This window comes from Phyllobates terribilis, unplaced genomic scaffold (genome assembly GCF_046119375.1).
Source record: "Phyllobates terribilis strain yellow unplaced genomic scaffold, ASM4611937v1 Scaffold_505__1_contigs__length_1300667, whole genome shotgun sequence".
NCBI classification, from domain to species: domain Eukaryota; kingdom Metazoa; phylum Chordata; class Amphibia; order Anura; family Dendrobatidae; genus Phyllobates; species Phyllobates terribilis.
In genome coordinates, this window is record NW_027363265.1 from 1,159,326 (window position 1) to 1,182,078 (window position 22,753).

The 22,753-nt window shown below is 45.0% G+C and overlaps 18 non-coding genes across 18 annotated transcripts; all 18 read left to right on the forward strand.

Moving 5' to 3' along the window:
* Positions 1-294: 294 nt before the first annotated feature.
* Positions 295-485, forward strand: LOC141231217 (U2 spliceosomal RNA). The gene has a single exon (XR_012297625.1). It is a non-coding gene; the product is annotated as a U2 spliceosomal RNA (small nuclear RNA).
* Positions 486-1,600: 1,115 nt separating this feature from the next.
* Positions 1,601-1,791, forward strand: LOC141231329 (U2 spliceosomal RNA). The gene has a single exon (XR_012297741.1). It is a non-coding gene; the product is annotated as a U2 spliceosomal RNA (small nuclear RNA).
* Positions 1,792-2,906: 1,115 nt separating this feature from the next.
* LOC141231218 (U2 spliceosomal RNA) lies at positions 2,907-3,097 on the forward strand. The gene has a single exon (XR_012297626.1). It is a non-coding gene; the product is annotated as a U2 spliceosomal RNA (small nuclear RNA).
* Positions 3,098-4,212: 1,115 nt separating this feature from the next.
* Positions 4,213-4,403, forward strand: LOC141231219 (U2 spliceosomal RNA). The gene has a single exon (XR_012297627.1). It is a non-coding gene; the product is annotated as a U2 spliceosomal RNA (small nuclear RNA).
* A 1,115-nt stretch (positions 4,404-5,518) lies between these two features.
* Positions 5,519-5,709, forward strand: LOC141231220 (U2 spliceosomal RNA). Its single transcript, XR_012297628.1, has one exon. It is a non-coding gene; the product is annotated as a U2 spliceosomal RNA (small nuclear RNA).
* A 1,115-nt stretch (positions 5,710-6,824) lies between these two features.
* On the forward strand, positions 6,825-7,015 carry LOC141231221 (U2 spliceosomal RNA). Its single transcript, XR_012297629.1, has one exon. It is a non-coding gene; the product is annotated as a U2 spliceosomal RNA (small nuclear RNA).
* Positions 7,016-8,130: 1,115 nt separating this feature from the next.
* On the forward strand, positions 8,131-8,321 carry LOC141231222 (U2 spliceosomal RNA). Its single transcript, XR_012297630.1, has one exon. It is a non-coding gene; the product is annotated as a U2 spliceosomal RNA (small nuclear RNA).
* Positions 8,322-9,430: 1,109 nt separating this feature from the next.
* Positions 9,431-9,621, forward strand: LOC141231223 (U2 spliceosomal RNA). Its single transcript, XR_012297631.1, has one exon. It is a non-coding gene; the product is annotated as a U2 spliceosomal RNA (small nuclear RNA).
* Positions 9,622-10,730: 1,109 nt separating this feature from the next.
* LOC141231224 (U2 spliceosomal RNA) lies at positions 10,731-10,921 on the forward strand. Its single transcript, XR_012297632.1, has one exon. It is a non-coding gene; the product is annotated as a U2 spliceosomal RNA (small nuclear RNA).
* Positions 10,922-12,036: 1,115 nt separating this feature from the next.
* On the forward strand, positions 12,037-12,227 carry LOC141231225 (U2 spliceosomal RNA). The gene has a single exon (XR_012297633.1). It is a non-coding gene; the product is annotated as a U2 spliceosomal RNA (small nuclear RNA).
* A 1,115-nt stretch (positions 12,228-13,342) lies between these two features.
* Positions 13,343-13,533, forward strand: LOC141231227 (U2 spliceosomal RNA). The gene has a single exon (XR_012297635.1). It is a non-coding gene; the product is annotated as a U2 spliceosomal RNA (small nuclear RNA).
* Positions 13,534-14,645: 1,112 nt separating this feature from the next.
* LOC141231228 (U2 spliceosomal RNA) lies at positions 14,646-14,836 on the forward strand. Its single transcript, XR_012297636.1, has one exon. It is a non-coding gene; the product is annotated as a U2 spliceosomal RNA (small nuclear RNA).
* A 1,115-nt stretch (positions 14,837-15,951) lies between these two features.
* On the forward strand, positions 15,952-16,142 carry LOC141231229 (U2 spliceosomal RNA). Its single transcript, XR_012297637.1, has one exon. It is a non-coding gene; the product is annotated as a U2 spliceosomal RNA (small nuclear RNA).
* Positions 16,143-17,257: 1,115 nt separating this feature from the next.
* On the forward strand, positions 17,258-17,448 carry LOC141231230 (U2 spliceosomal RNA). The gene has a single exon (XR_012297638.1). It is a non-coding gene; the product is annotated as a U2 spliceosomal RNA (small nuclear RNA).
* A 1,115-nt stretch (positions 17,449-18,563) lies between these two features.
* Positions 18,564-18,754, forward strand: LOC141231231 (U2 spliceosomal RNA). Its single transcript, XR_012297639.1, has one exon. It is a non-coding gene; the product is annotated as a U2 spliceosomal RNA (small nuclear RNA).
* A 1,116-nt stretch (positions 18,755-19,870) lies between these two features.
* Positions 19,871-20,061, forward strand: LOC141231232 (U2 spliceosomal RNA). Its single transcript, XR_012297640.1, has one exon. It is a non-coding gene; the product is annotated as a U2 spliceosomal RNA (small nuclear RNA).
* Positions 20,062-21,176: 1,115 nt separating this feature from the next.
* On the forward strand, positions 21,177-21,367 carry LOC141231343 (U2 spliceosomal RNA). Its single transcript, XR_012297755.1, has one exon. It is a non-coding gene; the product is annotated as a U2 spliceosomal RNA (small nuclear RNA).
* A 1,115-nt stretch (positions 21,368-22,482) lies between these two features.
* Positions 22,483-22,673, forward strand: LOC141231233 (U2 spliceosomal RNA). The gene has a single exon (XR_012297641.1). It is a non-coding gene; the product is annotated as a U2 spliceosomal RNA (small nuclear RNA).
* The last annotated feature ends 80 nt before the right edge of the window (positions 22,674-22,753 follow it).

Below are 22,753 nucleotides of genomic sequence, written 5' to 3' on the forward strand. Positions count from 1 at the left end.
AAGGGTAGACAGCTGCTCGTTCCACCCCACCCCCCGCCTTAATTGGTTCTCCTCCCTTCCAACGGTGTTGAGGCGGGTGGGAACAGCAGGGGGTGAAGGTGCTGTGTTTAAAGAGGTGGAGTTATGCAGATCTAAAACGCGTGGATTGCAGCAGCAGCAAGCCGAAAAGTGCAGGCATGTAAGGGATCTAGAGGTTGACAACATGTCTTCTTAACGGGAGTCCAGGAGCTCATCTCCACAAATGGACTTTTCAGGATCCTTGGGTGGCTCCGTAGTTTGAAACCAATTCTGGTTATCGCTTCTCGGCCTTTTGGCTAAGATCAAGTGTAGTATCTGTTCTTATCAGTTTAATATCTGATACGTCCCCTATCTGGGGACCATATATTAAATGGATTTTTAGAACAGGGAGATGGAAAAAGAGCTTGCTCTGTCCACTCCACGCATTGACCTGGTATTGCAGTATCTCCAGGACCGGTGCACCCCTTCTTTAATGCAGTTTCTAAAACCAGAAAGAATTGAATTCAATGTTTTTTGTTCATTTTGCTTGTTTGTCGGATTTTGGGATGGACTCTTTGGCTTTGCTTTTCTTCTCCTCATTGGATTTTTCATGTTCAAAGTTGCAGAAGCCAGATTACAAGCTCATTTTGGTTCAACTTCAGCAACTGTGCATTGCATTGCCATGTAATGTGATGCAATGCTATCTTTCTAGCTCTCCCTTTTTACTTCCTTTTGGATAAACAGACATATTAGGCAAGCATTTTGGAGCTTTCACCTAAATAACTACAGGTGGTGAGATAAGCTGCACAATATAATTGACCTTTCAGTATATTGTTGCACACACACCATCTATTTAGCAAATGCCCTTGTTATCAACAGCAGCCTTTTAAACTCACCTGAGCTAACAGGTATGTGCGCTGGTTACTCTGCTGCGCTTAAAATTTCTTTTTTGGTTTGCTACAATGCCTTTTCTGAAACGTTGTCTCCTTCTGCTGGAACACTGACTTCTTTCATTTAATGCCTGCAGACTATAAAAGAGAACCCAACCCAAAAAGTTTGGTTGATTAGTCTGTGGCATTCTGTTAAACTGTTGCTTATGGCGGTCTCTGTGAGCTTCTCAGCGACATTCAGCCAGCCAGGTATCCTGCCTGCAGTAGATGGAATGTGGCAATGGAACGCTGGCTGCGCGTGTCATAATAGGCTCTGAGCCTTTATATACCTGTGCACAGCAGCAGCCACCTTCAGTCTGCTGCTGGACAGCCAGCAGCAGCAGCAGCAGGAGAGGTATGTAATCAGGAGCCCTCCTGCTAAGGGTAGACAGCTGCTCGTTCCACCCCACCCCCCGCCTTAATTGGTTCTCCTCCCTTCCAACGGTGTTGAGGCGGGTGGGAACAGCAGGGGGTGAAGGTGCTGTGTTTAAAGAGGTGGAGTTATGCAGATCTAAAACGCGTGGATTGCAGCAGCAGCAAGCCGAAAAGTGCAGGCATGTAAGGGATCTAGAGGTTGACAACATGTCTTCTTAACGGGAGTCCAGGAGCTCATCTCCACAAATGGACTTTTCAGGATCCTTGGGTGGCTCCGTAGTTTGAAACCAATTCTGGTTATCGCTTCTCGGCCTTTTGGCTAAGATCAAGTGTAGTATCTGTTCTTATCAGTTTAATATCTGATACGTCCCCTATCTGGGGACCATATATTAAATGGATTTTTAGAACAGGGAGATGGAAAAAGAGCTTGCTCTGTCCACTCCACGCATTGACCTGGTATTGCAGTATCTCCAGGACCGTTGCACCCCTTCTTTAATGCAGTTTCTAAAATCAGAAAGAATTGAATTCAATGTTTTTTGTTCATTTTGCTTGTTTGTCGGATTTGGGGATGGACTCTTTGGCTTTGCTTTTCTTCTCCTCATTGGATTTTTCATGTTCAAAGTTGCAGAAGGCAGATTACAAGCTCATTTTGGTTCAACTTCAGCAACTGTGCATTGCATTGCCATGTAATGTGATGCAATGCTATCTTTCTAGCTCTCCCTTTTTACTTCCTTTTGGATAAACAGACATATTAGACAAGCATTTTGGAGCTTTCACCTAAATAACTACAGGTGGTGAGATAAGCTGCACAATATAATTGACCTTTCAGTATATTGTTGCACACACACCATCTATTTAGCAAATGCCCTTGTTATCAACAGCAGCCTTTTAAACTCACCTGAGCTAACAGGTATGTGCGCTGGTTACTCTGCTGCGCTTAAAATTTCTTTTTTGGTTTGCTACAATGCCTTTTCTGAAACGTTGTCTCCTTCTGCTGGAACACTGACTTCTTTCATTTAATGCCTGCAGACTATAAAAGAGAGCCCAACCCAAAAAGTTTGGTTGATTAGTCTGTGGCATTCTGTTAAACTGTTGCTTATGGCGGTCTCTGTGAGCTTCTCAGCGACATTCAGCCAGCCAGGTATCCTGCCTGCAGTAGATGGAATGTGGCAATGGAACGCTGGCTGCGCGTGTCATAATAGGCTCTGAGCCTTTATATACCTGTGCACAGCAGCAGCCACCTTCAGTCTGCTGCTGGACAGCCAGCAGCAGCAGCAGCAGGAGAGGTATGTAATCAGGAGCCCTCCTGCTAAGGGTAGACAGCTGCTCGTTCCACCCCACCCCCCGCCTTAATTGGTTCTCCTCCCTTCCAACGGTGTTGAGGCGGGTGGGAACAGCAGGGGGTGAAGGTGCTGTGTTTAAAGAGGTGGAGTTATGCAGATCTAAAACGCGTGGATTGCAGCAGCAGCAAGCCGAAAAGTGCAGGCATGTAAGGGATCTAGAGGTTGACAACATGTCTTCTTAACGGGAGTCCAGGAGCTCATCTCCACAAATGGACTTTTCAGGATCCTTGGGTGGCTCCGTAGTTTGAAACCAATTCTGGTTATCGCTTCTCGGCCTTTTGGCTAAGATCAAGTGTAGTATCTGTTCTTATCAGTTTAATATCTGATACGTCCCCTATCTGGGGACCATATATTAAATGGATTTTTAGAACAGGGAGATGGAAAAAGAGCTTGCTCTGTCCACTCCACGCATTGACCTGGTATTGCAGTATCTCCAGGACCGGTGCACCCCTTCTTTAATGCAGTTTCTAAAATCAGAAAGAATTGAATTCAATGTTTTTTGTTCATTTTGCTTGTTTGTCGGATTTGGGGATGGACTCTTTGGCTTTGCTTTTCTTCTCCTCATTGGATTTTTCATGTTCAAAGTTGCAGAAGCCAGATTACAAGCTCATTTTGGTTCAACTTCAGCAACTGTGCATTGCATTGCCATGTAATGTGATGCAATGCTATCTTTCTAGCTCTCCCTTTTTACTTCCTTTTGGATAAACAGACATATTAGGCAAGCATTTTGGAGCTTTCACCTAAATAACTACAGGTGGTGAGATAAGCTGCACAATATAATTGACCTTTCAGTATATTGTTGCACACACACCATCTATTTAGCAAATGCCCTTGTTATCAACAGCAGCCTTTTAAACTCACCTGAGCTAACAGGTATGTGCGCTGGTTACTCTGCTGCGCTTAAAATTTCTTTTTTGGTTTGCTACAATGCCTTTTCTGAAACGTTGTCTCCTTCTGCTGGAACACTGACTTCTTTCATTTAATGCCTGCAGACTATAAAAGAGAACCCAACCCAAAAAGTTTGGTTGATTAGTCTGTGGCATTCTGTTAAACTGTTGCTTATGGCGGTCTCTGTGAGCTTCTCAGCGACATTCAGCCAGCCAGGTATCCTGCCTGCAGTAGATGGAATGTGGCAATGGAACGCTGGCTGCGCGTGTCATAATAGGCTCTGAGCCTTTATATACCTGTGCACAGCAGCAGCCACCTTCAGTCTGCTGCTGGACAGCCAGCAGCAGTAGCAGCAGGAGAGGTATGTAATCAGGAGCCCTCCTGCTAAGGGTAGACAGCTGCTCGTTCCACCCCACCCCCCGCCTTAATTGGTTCTCCTCCCTTCCAACGGTGTTGAGGCGGGTGGGAACAGCAGGGGGTGAAGGTGCTGTGTTTAAAGAGGTGGAGTTATGCAGATCTAAAACGCGTGGATTGCAGCAGCAGCAAGCCGAAAAGTGCAGGCATGTAAGGGATCTAGAGGTTGACAACATGTCTTCTTAACGGGAGTCCAGGAGCTCATCTCCACAAATGGACTTTTCAGGATCCTTGGGTGGCTCCGTAGTTTGAAACCAATTCTGGTTATCGCTTCTCGGCCTTTTGGCTAAGATCAAGTGTAGTATCTGTTCTTATCAGTTTAATATCTGATACGTCCCCTATCTGGGGACCATATATTAAATGGATTTTTAGAACAGGGAGATGGAAAAAGAGCTTGCTCTGTCCACTCCACGCATTGACCTGGTATTGCAGTATCTCCAGGACCGGTGCACCCCTTCTTTAATGCAGTTTCAAAAATCAGAAAGAATTGAATTCAATGTTTTTTGTTCATTTTGCTTGTTTGTCGGATTTGGGGATGGACTCTTTGGCTTTGCTTTTCTTCTCCTCATTGGATTTTTCATGTTCAAAGTTGCAGAAGCCAGATTACAAGCTCATTTTGGTTCAACTTCAGCAACTGTGCATTGCATTGCCATGTAATGTGATGCAATGCTATCTTTCTAGCTCTCCCTTTTTACTTCCTTTTGGATAAACAGACATATTAGGCAAGCATTTTGGAGCTTTCACCTAAATAACTACAGGTGGTGAGATAAGCTGCACAATATAATTGACCTTTCAGTATATTGTTGCACACACACCATCTATTTAGCAAATGCCCTTGTTATCAACAGCAGCCTTTTAAACTCACCTGAGCTAACAGGTATGTGCGCTGGTTACTCTGCTGCGCTTAAAATTTCTTTTTTGGTTTGCTACAATGCCTTTTCTGAAACGTTGTCTCCTTCTGCTGGAACACTGACTTCTTTCATTTAATGCCTGCAGACTATAAAAGAGAACCCAACCCAAAAAGTTTGGTTGATTAGTCTGTGGCATTCTGTTAAACTGTTGCTTATGGCGGTCTCTGTGAGCTTCTCAGCGACATTCAGCCAGCCAGGTATCCTGCCTGCAGTAGATGGAATGTGGCAATGGAACGCTGGCTGCGCGTGTCATAATAGGCTCTGAGCCTTTATATACCTGTGCACAGCAGCAGCCACCTTCAGTCTGCTGCTGGACAGCCAGCAGCAGCAGCAGCAGGAGAGGTATGTAATCAGGAGCCCTCCTGCTAAGGGTAGACAGCTGCTCGTTCCACCCCACCCCCCGCCTTAATTGGTTCTCCTCCCTTCCAACGGTGTTGAGGCGGGTGGGAACAGCAGGGGGTGAAGGTGCTGTGTTTAAAGAGGTGGAGTTTTGCAGATCTAAAACGCGTGGATTGCAGCAGCAGCAAGCCGAAAAGTGCAGGCATGTAAGGGATCTAGAGGTTGACAACATGTCTTCTTAACGGGAGTCCAGGAGCTCATCTCCACAAATGGACTTTTCAGGATCCTTGGGTGGCTCCGTAGTTTGAAACTAATTCTGGTTATCGCTTCTCGGCCTTTTGGCTAAGATCAAGTGTAGTATCTGTTCTTATCAGTTTAATATCTGATACGTCCCCTATCTGGGGACCATATATTAAATGGATTTTTAGAACAGGGAGATGGAAAAAGAGCTTGCTCTGTCCACTCCACGCATTGACCTGGTATTGCAGTATCTCCAGGACCGGTGCACCCCTTCTTTAATGCAGTTTCTAAAATCAGAAAGAATTGAATTCAATGTTTTTTGTTCATTTTGCTTGTTTGTCGGATTTGGGGATGGACTCTTTGGCTTTGCTTTTCTTCTCCTCATTGGATTTTTCATGTTCAAAGTTGCAGAAGCCAGATTACAAGCTCATTTTGGTTCAACTTCAGCAACTGTGCATTGCATTGCCATGTAATGTGATGCAATGCTATCTTTCTAGCTCTCCCTTTTTACTTCCTTTTGGATAAACAGACATATTAGGCAAGCATTTTGGAGCTTTCACCTAAATAACTACAGGTGGTGAGATAAGCTGCACAATATAATTGACCTTTCAGTATATTGTTGCACACACACCATCTATTTAGCAAATGCCCTTGTTATCAACAGCAGCCTTTTAAACTCACCTGAGCTAACAGGTATGTGCGCTGGTTACTCTGCTGCGCTTAAAATTTCTTTTTTGGTTTGCTACAATGCCTTTTCTGAAACGTTGTCTCCTTCTGCTGGAACACTGACTTCTTTCATTTAATGCCTGCAGACTATAAAAGAGAACCCAACCCAAAAAGTTTGGTTGATTAGTCTGTGGCATTCTGTTAAACTGATGCTTATGGCGGTCTCTGTGAGCTTCTCAGCGACATTCAGCCAGCCAGGTATCCTGCCTGCAGTAGATGGAATGTGGCAATGGAACGCTGGCTGCGCGTGTCATAATAGGCTCTGAGCCTTTATATACCTGTGCACAGCAGCAGCCACCTTCAGTCTGCTGCTGGACAGCCAGCAGCAGCAGCAGCAGGAGAGGTATGTAATCAGGAGCCCTCCTGCTAAGGGTAGACAGCTGCTCGTTCCACCCCACCCCCCGCCTTAATTGGTTCTCCTCCCTTCCAACGGTGTTGAGGCGGGTGGGAACAGCAGGGGGTGAAGGTGCTGTGTTTAAAGAGGTGGAGTTATGCAGATCTAAAACGCGTGGATTGCAGCAGCAGCAAGCCGAAAAGTGCAGGCATGTAAGGGATCTAGAGGTTGACAACATGTCTTCTTAACGGGAGTCCAGGAGCTCATCTCCACAAATGGACTTTTCAGGATCCTTGGGTGGCTCCGTAGTTTGAAACCAATTCTGGTTATCGCTTCTCGGCCTTTTGGCTAAGATCAAGTGTAGTATCTGTTCTTATCAGTTTAATATCTGATACGTCCCCTATCTGGGGACCATATATTAAATGGATTTTTAGAACAGGGAGATGGAAAAAGAGCTTGCTCTGTCCACTCCACGCATTGACCTGGTATTGCAGTATCTCCAGGACCGGTGCACCCCTTCTTTAATGCAGTTTCTAAAATCAGAAAGAATTGAATTCAATGTTTTTTGTTCATTTTGCTTGTTTGTCGGATTTGGGGATGGACTCTTTGGCTTTGCTTTTCTTCTCCTCATTGGATTTTTCATGTTCAAAGTTGCAGAAGGCAGATTACAAGCTCATTTTGGTTCAACTTCAGCAACTGTGCATTGCATTGCCATGTAATGTGATGCAATGCTATCTTTCTAGCTCTCCCTTTTTACTTCCTTTTGGATAAACAGACATATTATTCAAGCATTTTGGAGCTTTCACCTAAATAACTACAGGTGGTGAGATAAGCTGCACAATATAATTGACCTTTCAGTATATTGTTGCACACACACCATCTATTTAGCAAATGCCCTTGTTATCAACAGCAGCCTTTTAAACTCACCTGAGCTAACAGGTATGTGCGCTGGTTACTCTGCTGCGCTTAAAATTTCTTTTTTGGTTTGCTACAATGCCTTTTCTGAAACGTTGTCTCCTTCTGCTGGAACACTGACTTCTTTCATTTAATGCCTGCAGACTATAAAAGAGAACCCAACCCAAAAAGTTTGGTTGATTAGTCTGTGGCATTCTGTTAAACTGTTGCTTATGGCGGTCTCTGTGAGCTTCTCAGCGACATTCAGCCAGCCAGGTATCCTGCCTGCAGTAGATGGAATGTGGCAATGGAACGCTGGCTGCGCGTGTCATAATAGGCTCTGAGCCTTTATATACCTGTGCACAGCAGCAGCCACCTTCAGTCTGCTGCTGGACAGCCAGCAGCAGCAGCAGCAGGAGAGGTATGTAATCAGGAGCCCTCCTGCTAAGGGTAGACAGCTGCTCGTTCCACCCCACCCCCCGCCTTAATTGGTTCTCCTCCCTTCCAACGGTGTTGAGGCGGGTGGGAACAGCAGGGGGTGAAGGTGCTGTGTTTAAAGAGGTGGAGTTATGCAGATCTAAAACGCGTGGATTGCAGCAGCAGCAAGCCGAAAAGTGCAGGCATGTAAGGGATCTAGAGGTTGACAACATGTCTTCTTAACGGGAGTCCAGGAGCTCATCTCCACAAATGGACTTTTCAGGATCCTTGGGTGGCTCCGTAGTTTGAAACCAATTCTGGTTATCGCTTCTCGGCCTTTTGGCTAAGATCAAGTGTAGTATCTGTTCTTATCAGTTTAATATCTGATACGTCCCCTATCTGGGGACCATATATTAAATGGATTTTTAGAACAGGGAGATGGAAAAAGAGCTTGCTCTGTCCACTCCACGCATTGACCTGGTATTGCAGTATCTCCAGGACCGGTGCACCCCTTCTTTAATGCAGTTTCTAAAATCAGAAAGAATTGAATTCAATGTTTTTTGTTCATTTTGCTTGTTTGTCGGATTTGGGGATGGACTCTTTGGCTTTGCTTTTCTTCTCCTCATTGGATTTTTCATGTTCAAAGTTGCAGAAGCCAGATTACAAGCTCATTTTGGTTCAACTTCAGCAACTGTGCATTGCATTGCCATGTAATGTGATGCAATGCTATCTTTCTAGCTCTCCCTTTTTACTTCCTTTTGGATAAACAGACATATTAGGCAAGCATTTTGGAGCTTTCACCTAAATAACTACAGGTGGTGAGATAAGCTGCACAATATAATTGACCTTTCAGTATATTGTTGCACACACACCATCTATTTAGCAAATGCCCTTGTTATCAACAGCAGCCTTTTAAACTCACCTGAGCTAACAGGTATGTGCGCTGGTTACTCTGCTGCGCTTAAAATTTCTTTTTTGGTTTGCTACAATGCCTTTTCTGAAACGTTGTCTCCTTCTGCTGGAACACTGACTTCTTTCATTTAATGCCTGCAGACTATAAAAGAGAACCCAACCCAAAAAGTTTGGTTGATTAGTCTGTGGCATTCTGTTAAACTGTTGCTTATGGCGGTCTCTGTGAGCTTCTCAGCGACATTCAGCCAGCCAGGTATCCTGCCTGCAGTAGATGGAATGTGGCAATGGAACGCTGGCTGCGCGTGTCATAATAGGCTCTGAGCCTTTATATACCTGTGCACAGCAGCAGCCACCTTCAGTCTGCTGCTGGACAGCCAGCAGCAGCAGGAGAGGTATGTAATCAGGAGCCCTCCTGCTAAGGGTAGACAGCTGCTCGTTCCACCCCACCCCCCGCCTTAATTGGTTCTCCTCCCTTCCAACGGTGTTGAGGCGGGTGGGAACAGCAGGGGGTGAAGGTGCTGTGTTTAAAGAGGTGGAGTTATGCAGATCTAAAACGCGTGGATTGCAGCAGCAGCAAGCCGAAAAGTGCAGGCATGTAAGGGATCTAGAGGTTGACAACATGTCTTCTTAACGGGAGTCCAGGAGCTCATCTCCACAAATGGACTTTTCAGGATCCTTGGGTGGCTCCGTAGTTTGAAACCAATTCTGGTTATCGCTTCTCGGCCTTTTGGCTAAGATCAAGTGTAGTATCTGTTCTTATCAGTTTAATATCTGATACGTCCCCTATCTGGGGACCATATATTAAATGGATTTTTAGAACAGGGAGATGGAAAAAGAGCTTGCTCTGTCCACTCCACGCATTGACCTGGTATTGCAGTATCTCCAGGACCGGTGCACCCCTTCTTTAATGCAGTTTCAAAAATCAGAAAGAATTGAATTCAATGTTTTTTGTTCATTTTGCTTGTTTGTCGGATTTGGGGATGGACTCTTTGGCTTTGCTTTTCTTCTCCTCATTGGATTTTTCATGTTCAAAGTTGCAGAAGCCAGATTACAAGCTCATTTTGGTTCAACTTCAGCAACTGTGCATTGCATTGCCATGTAATGTGATGCAATGCTATCTTTCTAGCTCTCCCTTTTTACTTCCTTTTGGATAAACAGACATATTAGGCAAGCATTTTGGAGCTTTCACCTAAATAACTACAGGTGGTGAGATAAGCTGCACAATATAATTGACCTTTCAGTATATTGTTGCACACACACCATCTATTTAGCAAATGCCCTTGTTATCAACAGCAGCCTTTTAAACTCACCTGAGCTAACAGGTATGTGCGCTGGTTACTCTGCTGCGCTTAAAATTTCTTTTTTGGTTTGCTACAATGCCTTTTCTGAAACGTTGTCTCCTTCTGCTGGAACACTGACTTCTTTCATTTAATGCCTGCAGACTATAAAAGAGAACCCAACCCAAAAAGTTTGGTTGATTAGTCTGTGGCATTCTGTTAAACTGTTGCTTATGGCGGTCTCTGTGAGCTTCTCAGCGACATTCAGCCAGCCAGGTATCCTGCCTGCAGTAGATGGAATGTGGCAATGGAACGCTGGCTGCGCGTGTCATAATAGGCTCTGAGCCTTTATATACCTGTGCACAGCAGCAGCCACCTTCAGTCTGCTGCTGGACAGCCAGCAGCAGCAGGAGAGGTATGTAATCAGGAGCCCTCCTGCTAAGGGTAGACAGCTGCTCGTTCCACCCCACCCCCCGCCTTAATTGGTTCTCCTCCCTTCCAACGGTGTTGAGGCGGGTGGGAACAGCAGGGGGTGAAGGTGCTGTGTTTAAAGAGGTGGAGTTATGCAGATCTAAAACGCGTGGATTGCAGCAGCAGCAAGCCGAAAAGTGCAGGCATGTAAGGGATCTAGAGGTTGACAACATGTCTTCTTAACGGGAGTCCAGGAGCTCATCTCCACAAATGGACTTTTCAGGATCCTTGGGTGGCTCCGTAGTTTGAAACTAATTCTGGTTATCGCTTCTCGGCCTTTTGGCTAAGATCAAGTGTAGTATCTGTTCTTATCAGTTTAATATCTGATACGTCCCCTATCTGGGGACCATATATTAAATGGATTTTTAGAACAGGGAGATGGAAAAAGAGCTTGCTCTGTCCACTCCACGCATTGACCTGGTATTGCAGTATCTCCAGGACCGGTGCACCCCTTCTTTAATGCAGTTTCTAAAATCAGAAAGAATTGAATTCAATGTTTTTTGTTCATTTTGCTTGTTTGTCGGATTTGGGGATGGACTCTTTGGCTTTGCTTTTCTTCTCCTCATTGGATTTTTCATGTTCAAAGTTGCAGAAGCCAGATTACAAGCTCATTTTGGTTCAACTTCAGCAACTGTGCATTGCATTGCCATGTAATGTGATGCAATGCTATCTTTCTAGCTCTCCCTTTTTACTTCCTTTTGGATAAACAGACATATTAGGCAAGCATTTTGGAGCTTTCACCTAAATAACTACAGGTGGTGAGATAAGCTGCACAATATAATTGACCTTTCAGTATATTGTTGCACACACACCATCTATTTAGCAAATGCCCTTGTTATCAACAGCAGCCTTTTAAACTCACCTGAGCTAACAGGTATGTGCGCTGGTTACTCTGCTGCGCTTAAAATTTCTTTTTTGGTTTGCTACAATGCCTTTTCTGAAACGTTGTCTCCTTCTGCTGGAACACTGACTTCTTTCATTTAATGCCTGCAGACTATAAAAGAGAACCCAACCCAAAAAGTTTGGTTGATTAGTCTGTGGCATTCTGTTAAACTGTTGCTTATGGCGGTCTCTGTGAGCTTCTCAGCGACATTCAGCCAGCCAGGTATCCTGCCTGCAGTAGATGGAATGTGGCAATGGAACGCTGGCTGCGCGTGTCATAATAGGCTCTGAGCCTTTATATACCTGTGCACAGCAGCAGCCACCTTCAGTCTGCTGCTGGACAGCCAGCAGCAGCAGCAGCAGGAGAGGTATGTAATCAGGAGCCCTCCTGCTAAGGGTAGACAGCTGCTCGTTCCACCCCACCCCCCGCCTTAATTGGTTCTCCTCCCTTCCAACGGTGTTGAGGCGGGTGGGAACAGCAGGGGGTGAAGGTGCTGTGTTTAAAGAGGTGGAGTTATGCAGATCTAAAACGCGTGGATTGCAGCAGCAGCAAGCCGAAAAGTGCAGGCATGTAAGGGATCTAGAGGTTGACAACATGTCTTCTTAACGGGAGTCCAGGAGCTCATCTCCACAAATGGACTTTTCAGGATCCTTGGGTGGCTCCGTAGTTTGAAACCAATTCTGGTTATCGCTTCTCGGCCTTTTGGCTAAGATCAAGTGTAGTATCTGTTCTTATCAGTTTAATATCTGATACGTCCCCTATCTGGGGACCATATATTAAATGGATTTTTAGAACAGGGAGATGGAAAAAGAGCTTGCTCTGTCCACTCCACGCATTGACCTGGTATTGCAGTATCTCCAGGACCGGTGCACCCCTTCTTTAATGCAGTTTCTAAAATCAGAAAGAATTGAATTCAATGTTTTTTGTTCATTTTGCTTGTTTGTCGGATTTGGGGATGGACTCTTTGGCTTTGCTTTTCTTCTCCTCATTGGATTTTTCATGTTCAAAGTTGCAGAAGCCAGATTACAAGCTCATTTTGGTTCAACCTCCGCAACTGTGCATTGCATTGCCATGTAATGTGATGCAATGCTATCTTTCTAGCTCTCCCTTTTTACTTCCTTTTGGATAAACAGACATATTAGGCAAGCATTTTGGAGCTTTCACCTAAATAACTACAGGTGGTGAGATAAGCTGCACAATATAATTGACCTTTCAGTATATTGTTGCACACACACCATCTATTTAGCAAATGCCCTTGTTATCAACAGCAGCCTTTTAAACTCACCTGAGCTAACAGGTATGTGCGCTGGTTACTCTGCTGCGCTTAAAATTTCTTTTTTGGTTTGCTACAATGCCTTTTCTGAAACGTTGTCTCCTTCTGCTGGAACACTGACTTCTTTCATTTAATGCCTGCAGACTATAAAAGAGAACCCAACCCAAAAAGTTTGGTTGATTAGTCTGTGGCATTCTGTTAAACTGTTGCTTATGGCGGTCTCTGTGAGCTTCTCAGCGACATTCAGCCAGCCAGTTATCCTGCCTGCAGTAGATGGAATGTGGCAATGGAACGCTGGCTGCGCGTGTCATAATAGGCTCTGAGCCTTTATATACCTGTGCACAGCAGCAGCCACCTTCAGTCTGCTGCTGGACAGCCAGCAGCAGCAGCAGCAGGAGAGGTATGTAATCAGGAGCCCTCCTGCTAAGGGTAGACAGCTGCTCGTTCCACCCCACCCCCCGCCTTAATTGGTTCTCCTCCCTTCCAACGGTGTTGAGGCGGGTGGGAACAGCAGGGGGTGAAGGTGCTGTGTTTAAAGAGGTGGAGTTATGCAGATCTAAAACGCGTGGATTGCAGCAGCAGCAAGCCGAAAAGTGCAGGCATGTAAGGGATCTAGAGGTTGACAACATGTCTTCTTAACGGGAGTCCAGGAGCTCATCTCCACAAATGGACTTTTCAGGATCCTTGGGTGGCTCCGTAGTTTGAAACCAATTCTGGTTATCGCTTCTCGGCCTTTTGGCTAAGATCAAGTGTAGTATCTGTTCTTATCAGTTTAATATCTGATACGTCCCCTATCTGGGGACCATATATTAAATGGATTTTTAGAACAGGGAGATGGAAAAAGAGCTTGCTCTGTCCACTCCACGCATTGACCTGGTATTGCAGTATCTCCAGGACCGGTGCACCCCTTCTTTAATGCAGTTTCTAAAATCAGAAAGAATTGAATTCAATGTTTTTTGTTCATTTTGCTTGTTTGTCGGATTTGGGGATGGACTCTTTGGCTTTGCTTTTCTTCTCCTCATTGGATTTTTCATGTTCAAAGTTGCAGAAGCCAGATTACAAGCTCATTTTGGTTCAACTTCAGCAACTGTGCATTGCATTGCCATGTAACTTGATGCAATGCTATCTTTCTAGCTCTCCCTTTTTACTTCCTTTTGGATAAACAGACATATTAGGCAAGCATTTTGGAGCTTTCACCTAAATAACTACAGGTGGTGAGATAAGCTGCACAATATAATTGACCTTTCAGTATATTGTTGCACACACACCATCTATTTAGCAAATGCCCTTGTTATCAACAGCAGCCTTTTAAACTCACCTGAGCTAACAGGTATGTGCGCTGGTTACTCTGCTGCGCTTAAAATTTCTTTTTTGGTTTGCTACAATGCCTTTTCTGAAACGTTGTCTCCTTCTGCTGGAACACTGACTTCTTTCATTTAATGCCTGCAGACTATAAAAGAGAACCCAACCCAAAAAGTTTGGTTGATTAGTCTGTGGCATTCTGTTAAACTGTTGCTTATGGCGGTCTCTGTGAGCTTCTCAGCGACATTCAGCCAGCCAGGTATCCTGCCTGCAGTAGATGGAATGTGGCAATGGAACGCTGGCTGCGCGTGTCATAATAGGCTCTGAGCCTTTATATACCTGTGCACAGCAGCAGCCACCTTCAGTCTGCTGCTGGACAGCCAGCAGCAGCAGCAGGAGAGGTATGTAATCAGGAGCCCTCCTGCTAAGGGTAGACAGCTGCTCGTTCCACCCCACCCCCCGCCTTAATTGGTTCTCCTCCCTTCCAACGGTGTTGAGGCGGGTGGGAACAGCAGGGGGTGAAGGTGCTGTGTTTAAAGAGGTGGAGTTATGCAGATCTAAAACGCGTGGATTGCAGCAGCAGCAAGCCGAAAAGTGCAGGCATGTAAGGGATCTAGAGGTTGACAACATGTCTTCTTAACGGGAGTCCAGGAGCTCATCTCCACAAATGGACTTTTCAGGATCCTTGGGTGGCTCCGTAGTTTGAAACCAATTCTGGTTATCGCTTCTCGGCCTTTTGGCTAAGATCAAGTGTAGTATCTGTTCTTATCAGTTTAATATCTGATACGTCCCCTATCTGGGGACCATATATTAAATGGATTTTTAGAACAGGGAGATGGAAAAAGAGCTTGCTCTGTCCACTCCACGCATTGACCTGGTATTGCAGTATCTCCAGGACCGGTGCACCCCTTCTTTAATGCAGTTTCTAAAATCAGAAAGAATTGAATTCAATGTTTTTTGTTCATTTTGCTTGTTTGTCGGATTTGGGGATGGACTCTTTGGCTTTGCTTTTCTTCTCCTCATTGGATTTCTCATGTTCAAAGTTGCAGAAGCCAGATTACAAGCTCATTTTGGTTCAACTTCAGCAACTGTGCATTGCATTGCCATGTAATGTGATGCAATGCTATCTTTCTAGCTCTCCCTTTTTACTTCCTTTTGGATAAACAGACATATTAGGCAAGCATTTTGGAGCTTTCACCTAAATAACTACAGGTGGTGAGATAAGCTGCACAATATAATTGACCTTTCAGTATATTGTTGCACACACACCATCTATTTAGCAAATGCCCTTGTTATCAACAGCAGCCTTTTAAACTTACCTGAGCTAACAGGTATGTGCGCTGGTTTCTCTGCTGCGCTTAAAATTTCTTTTTTGGTTTGCTACAATGCCTTTTCTGAAACGTTGTCTCCTTCTGCTGGAACACTGACTTCTTTCATTTAATGCCTGCAGACTATAAAAGAGAACCCAACCCAAAAAGTTTGGTTGATTAGTCTGTGGCATTCTGTTAAACTGTTGCTTATGGCGGTCTCTGTGAGCTTCTCAGCGACATTCAGCCAGCCAGGTATCCTGCCTGCAGTAGATGGAATGTGGCAATGGAACGCTGGCTGCGCGTGTCATAATAGGCTCTGAGCCTTTATATACCTGTGCACAGCAGCAGCCACCTTCAGTCTGCTGCTGGACAGCCAGCAGCAGCAGCAGCAGGAGAGGTATGTAATCAGGAGCCCTCCTGCTAAGGGTAGACAGCTGCTCGTTCCACCCCACCCCCCGCCTTAATTGGTTCTCCTCCCTTCCAACGGTGTTGAGGCGGGTGGGAACAGCAGGGGGTGAAGGTGCTGTGTTTAAAGAGGTGGAGTTATGCAGATCTAAAACGCGTGGATTGCAGCAGCAGCAAGCCGAAAAGTGCAGGCATGTAAGGGATCTAGAGGTTGACAACATGTCTTCTTAACGGGAGTCCAGGAGCTCATCTCCACAAATGGACTTTTCAGGATCCTTGGGTGGCTCCGTAGTTTGAAACCAATTCTGGTTATCGCTTCTCGGCCTTTTGGCTAAGATCAAGTGTAGTATCTGTTCTTATCAGTTTAATATCTGATACGTCCCCTATCTGGGGACCATATATTAAATGGATTTTTAGAACAGGGAGATGGAAAAAGAGCTTGCTCTGTCCACTCCACGCATTGACCTGGTATTGCAGTATCTCCAGGACCGGTGCACCCCTTCTTTAATGCAGTTTCTAAAATCAGAAAGAATTGAATTCAATGTTTTTTGTTCATTTTGCTTGTTTGTCGGATTTGGGGATGGACTCTTTGGCTTTGCTTTTCTTCTCCTCATTGGATTTTTCATGTTCAAAGTTGCAGAAGCCAGATTACAAGCTCATTTTGGTTCAACTTCAGCAACTGTGCATTGCATTGCCATGTAATTTGATGCAATGCTATCTTTCTAGCTCTCCCTTTTTACTTCCTTTTGGATAAACAGACATATTAGGCAAGCATTTTGGAGCTTTCACCTAAATAACTACAGGTGGTGAGATAAGCTGCACAATATAATTGACCTTTCAGTATATTGTTGCACACACACCATCTATTTAGCAAATGCCCTTGTTATCAACAGCAGCCTTTTAAACTCACCTGAGCTAACAGGTATGTGCGCTGGTTACTCTGCTGCGCTTAAAATTTCTTTTTTGGTTTGCTACAATGCCTTTTCTGAAACGTTGTCTCCTTCTGCTGGAACACTGACTTCTTTCATTTAATGCCTGCAGACTATAAAAGAGAACCCAACCCAAAAAGTTTGGTTGATTAGTCTGTGGCATTCTGTTAAACTGTTGCTTATGGCGGTCTCTGTGAGCTTCTCAGCGACATTCAGCCAGCCAGGTATCCTGCCTGCAGTAGATGGAATGTGGCAATGGAACGCTGGCTGCGCGTGTCATAATAGGCTCTGAGCCTTTATATACCTCTGCACAGCAGCAGCCACCTTCAGTCTGCTGCTGGACAGCCAGCAGCAGCAGCAGCAGGAGAGGTATGTAATCAGGAGCCCTCCTGCTAAGGGTAGACAGCTGCTCGTTCCACCCCACCCCCCGCCTTAATTGGTTCTCCTCCCTTCCAACGGTGTTGAGGCGGGTGGGAACAGCAGGGGGTGAAGGTGCTGTGTTTAAAGAGGTGGAGTTATGCAGATCTAAAACGCGTGGATTGCAGCAGCAGCAAGCCGAAAAGTGCAGGCATGTAAGGGATCTAGAGGTTGACAACATGTCTTCTTAACGGGAGTCCAGGAGCTCATCTCCACAAATGGACTTTTCAGGATCCTTGGGTGGCTCCGTAGTTTGAAACCAATTCTGGTTATCGCTTCTCGGCCTTTTGGCTAAGATCAAGTGTAGTATCTGTTCTTATCAGTTTAATATCTGATACGTCCCCTATCTGGGGACCATATATTAAATGGATTTTTAGAACAGGGAGATGGAAAAAGAGCTTGCTCTGTCCACTCCACGCATTGACCTGGTATTGCAGTATCTCCAGGACCGGTGCACCCCTTCTTTAATGCAGTTTCTAAAATCAGAAAGAATTGAATTCAATGTTTTTTGTTCATTTTGCTTGTTTGTCGGATTTGGGGATTGACTCTTTGGCTTTGCTTTTCTTCTCCTCATTGGATTTCTCATGTTCAAAGTTGCAGAAGCCAGATTACAAGCTCATTTTGGTTCAACTTCAGCAACTGTGCATTGCATTGCCATGTAATGTGATGCAATGCTATCTTTCTAGCTCTCCCTTTTTACTTCCTTTTGGATAAACAGACATATTAGGCAAGCATTTTGGAGCTTTCACCTAAATAACTACAGGTGGTGAGATAAGCTGCACAATATAATTGACCTTTCAGTATATTGTTGCACACACACCATCTATTTAGCAAATGCCCTTGTTATCAACAGCAGCCTTTTAAACTCACCTGAGCTAACAGGTATGTGCGCTGGTTACTCTGCTGCGCTTAAAATTTCTTTTTTGGTTTGCTACAATGCCTTTTCTGAAACGTTGTCTCCTTCTGCTGGAACACTGACTTCTTTCATTTAATGCCTGCAGACTATAAAAGAGAACCCAACCCATAAAGTTTGGTTGATTAGTCTGTGGCATTCTGTTAAACTGTTGCTTATGGCGGTCTCTGTGAGCTTCTCAGCGACATTCAGCCAGCCAGGTATCCTGCCTGCAGTAGATGGAATGTGGCAATGGAACGCTGGCTGCGCGTGTCATAATAGGCTCTGAGCCTTTATATACCTGTGCACAGCAGCAGCCACCTTCAGTCTGCTGCTGGACAGCCAGCAGCAGCAGCAGCAGGAGAGGTATGTAATCAGGAGCCCTCCTGCTAAGGGTAGACAGCTGCTCGTTCCACCCCACCCCCCGCCTTAATTGGTTCTCCTCCCTTCCAACGGTGTTGAGGCGGGTGGGAACAGCAGGGGGTGAAGGTGCTGTGTTTAAAGAGGTGGAGTTATGCAGATCTAAAACGCGTGGATTGCAGCAGCAGCAAGCCGAAAAGTGCAGGCATGTAAGGGATCTAGAGGTTGACAACATGTCTTCTTAACGGGAGTCCAGGAGCTCATCTCCACAAATGGACTTTTCAGGATCCTTGGGTGGCTCCGTAGTTTGAAACCAATTCTGGTTATCGCTTCTCGGCCTTTTGGCTAAGATCAAGTGTAGTATCTGTTCTTATCAGTTTAATATCTGATACGTCCCCTATCTGGGGACCATATATTAAATGGATTTTTAGAACAGGGAGATGGAAAAAGAGCTTGCTCTGTCCACTCCACGCATTGACCTGGTATTGCAGTATCTCCAGGACCGGTGCACCCCTTCTTTAATGCAGTTTCTAAAATCAGAAAGAATTGAATTCAATGTTTTTTGTTCATTTTGCTTGTTTGTCGGATTTGGGGATGGACTCTTTGGCTTTGCTTTTCTTCTCCTCATTGGATTTTTCATGTTCAAAGTTGCAGAAGCCAGATTACAAGCTCATTTTGGTTCAACCTCCGCAACTGTGCATTGCATTGCCATGTAATGTGATGCAATGCTATCTTTCTAGCTCTCCCTTTTTACTTCCTTTTGGATAAACAGACATATTAGGCAAGCATTTTGGAGCTTTCACCTAAATAACTACAGGTGGTGAGATAAGCTGCACAATATAATTGACCTTTCAGTATATTGTTGCACACACACCATCTATTTAGCAAATGCCCTTGTTATCAACAGCAGCCTTTTAAACTCACCTGAGCTAACAGGTATGTGCGCTGGTTACTCTGCTGCGCTTAAAATTTCTTTTTTGGTTTGCTACAATGCCTTTTCTGAAACGTTGTCTCCTTCTGCTGGAACACTGACTTCTTTCATTTAATGCCTGCAGACTATAAAAGAGAACCCAACCCAAAAAGTTTGGTTGATTAGTCTGTGGCATTCTGTTAAACTGTTGCTTATGGCGGTCTCTGTGAGCTTCTCAGCGACATTCAGCCAGCCAGGTATCCTGCCTGCAGTAGATGGAATGTGGCAATGGAACGCTGGCTGCGCGTGTCATAATAGGCTCTGAGCCTTTATATACCTGTGCACAGCAGCAGCCACCTTCAGTCTGCTGCTGGACAGCCAGCAGCAGCAGCAGCAGGAGAGGTATGTAATCAGGAGCCCTCCTGCTAAGGGTAGACAGCTGCTCGTTCCACCCCACCCCCCGCCTTAATTGGTTCTCCTCCCTTCCAACGGTGTTGAGGCGGGTGGGAACAGCAGGGGGTGAAGGTGCTGTGTTTAAAGAGGTGGAGTTATGCAGATCTAAAACGCGTGGATTGCAGCAGCAGCAAAGCCGAAAAGTGCAGGCATGTAAGGGATCTAGAGGTTGACAACATGTCTTCTTAACGGGAGTCCAGGAGCTCATCTCCACAAATGGACTTTTCAGGATCCTTGGGTGGCTCCGTAGTTTGAAACCAATTCTGGTTATCGCTTCTCGGCCTTTTGGCTAAGATCAAGTGTAGTATCTGTTCTTATCAGTTTAATATCTGATACGTCCCCTATCTGGGGACCATATATTAAATGGATTTTTAGAACAGGGAGATGGAAAAAGAGCTTGCTCTGTCCACTCCACGCATTGACCTGGTATTGCAGTATCTCCAGGACCGGTGCACCCCTTCTTTAATGCAGTTTCTAAAATCAGAAAGAATTGAATTCAATGTTTTTTGTTCATTTTGCTTGTTTGTCGGATTTGGGGATGGACTCTTTGGCTTTGCTTTTCTTCTCCTCATTGGATTTTTCATGTTCAAAGTTGCAGAAGCCAGATTACAAGCTCATTTTGGTTCAACTTCAGCAACTGTGCATTGCATTGCCATGTAATGTGATGCAATGCTATCTTTCTAGCTCTCCCTTTTTACTTCCTTTTGGATAAACAGACATATTAGGCAAGCATTTTGGAGCTTTCACCTAAATAACTACAGGTGGTGAGATAAGCTGCACAATATAATTGACCTTTCAGTATATTGTTGCACACACACCATCTATTTAGCAAATGCCCTTGTTATCAACAGCAGCCTTTTAAACTCACCTGAGCTAACAGGTATGTGCGCTGGTTACTCTGCTGCGCTTAAAATTTCTTTTTTGGTTTGCTACAATGCCTTTTCTGAAACGTTGTCTCCTTCTGCTGGAACACTGACTTCTTTCATTTAATGCCTGCAGACTATAAAAGAGAACCCAACCCAAAAAGTTTGGTTGATTAGTCTGTGGCATTCTGTTAAACTGTTGCTTATGGCGGTCTCTGTGAGCTTCTCAGCGACATTCAGCCAGCCAGGTATCCTGCCTGCAGTAGATGGAATGTGGTAATGGAACGCTGGCTGCGCGTGTCATAATAGGCTCTGAGCCTTTATATACCTGTGCACAGCAGCAGCCACCTTCAGTCTGCTGCTGGACAGCCAGCAGCAGCAGCAGCAGGAGAGGTATGTAATCAGGAGCCCTCCTGCTAAGGGTAGACAGCTGCTCGTTCCACCCCACCCCCCGCCTTAATTGGTTCTCCTCCCTTCCAACGGTGTTGAGGCGGGTGGGAACAGCAGGGGATGAAGGTGCTGTGTTTAAAGAGGTGGAGTTATGCAGATCTAAAACGCGTGGATTGCAGCAGCAGCAAGCCGAAAAGTGCAGGCATGTAAGCGATCTATTGGTTGACAACATGTCTTCTTAACGGGAGTCCAGGAGCTCATCTCCACAAATGGACTTTTCAGGATCCTTGGGTGGCTCCGTAGTTTGAAACCAATTCTGGTTATCGCTTTTCGGCCTTTTGGCTAAGATCAAGTGTAGTATCTGTTCTTATCAGTTTAATATCTGATACGTCCCCTATCTGGGGACCATATATTAAATGGATTTTTAGAACAGGGAGATGGAAAAAGAGCTTGCTCTGTCCACTCCACGCATTGACCTGGTATTGCAGTATCTCCAGGACCGGTGCACCCCTTCTTTAATGCAGTTTCTAAAATCAGAAAGAATTGAATTCAATGTTTTTTGTTCATTTTGCTTGTTTGTCGGATTTGGGGATGGACTCTTTGGCTTTGCTTTTCTTCTCCTCATTGGATTTTTCATGTTCAAAGTTGCAGAAGCCAGATTACAAGCTCATTTTGGTTCAACTTCAGCAACTGTGCATTGCATTGCCATGTAATGTGATGCAATGCTATCTTTCTAGCTCTCCCTTTTTACTTCCTTTTGGATAAACAGACATATTAGGCAAGCATTTTGGAGCTTTCACCTAAATAACTACAGGTGGTGAGATAAGCTGCACAATATAATTGACCTTTCAGTATATTGTTGCACACACACCATCTATTTAGCAAATGCCCTTGTTATCAACAGCAGCCTTTTAAACTCACCTGAGCTAACAGGTATGTGCGCTGGTTACTCTGCTGCGCTTAAAATTTCTTTTTTGGTTTGCTACAATGCCTTTTCTGAAACGTTGTCTCCTTCTGCTGGAACACTGACTTCTTTCATTTAATGCCTGCAGACTATAAAAGAGAACCCAACCCAAAAAGTTTGGTTGATTAGTCTGTGGCATTCTGTTAAACTGTTGCTTATGGCGGTCTCTGTGAGCTTCTCAGCGACATTCAGCCAGCCAGGTATCCTGCCTGCAGTAGATGGAATGTGGCAATGGAACGCTGGCTGCGCGTGTCATAATAGGCTCTGAGCCTTTATATACCTGTGCACAGCAGCAGCCACCTTCAGTCTGCTGCTTGACAGCCAGCAGCAGCAGCAGCAGGAGAGGTATGTAATCAGGAGCCCTCCTGCTAAGGGTAGACAGCTGCTCGTTCCACCCCACCCCCCGCCTTAATTGGTTCTCCTCCCTTCCAACGGTGTTGAGGCGGGTGGGAACAGCAGGGGGTGAAGGTGCTGTGTTTAAAGAGGTGGAGTTATGCAGATCTAAAACGCGTGGATTGCAGCAGCAGCAAGCCGAAAAGTGCAGGCATGTAAGGGATCTAGAGGTTGACAACATGTCTTCTTAACGGGAGTCCAGGAGCTCATCTCCACAAATGGACTTTTCAGGATCCTTGGGTGGCTCCGTAGTTTGAAACCAATTCTGGTTATCGCTTCTCGGCCTTTTGGCTAAGATCAAGTGTAGTATCTGTTCTTATCAGTTTAATATCTGATACGTCCCCTATCTGGGGACCATATATTAAATGGATTTTTAGAACAGGGAGATGGAAAAAGAGCTTGCTCTGTCCACTCCACGCATTGACCTGGTATTGCAGTATCTCCAGGACCGGTGCACCCCTTCTTTAATGCAGTTTCTAAAATCAGAAAGAATTGAATTCAATGTTTTTTGTTCATTTTGCTTGTTTGTCGGATTTGGGGAT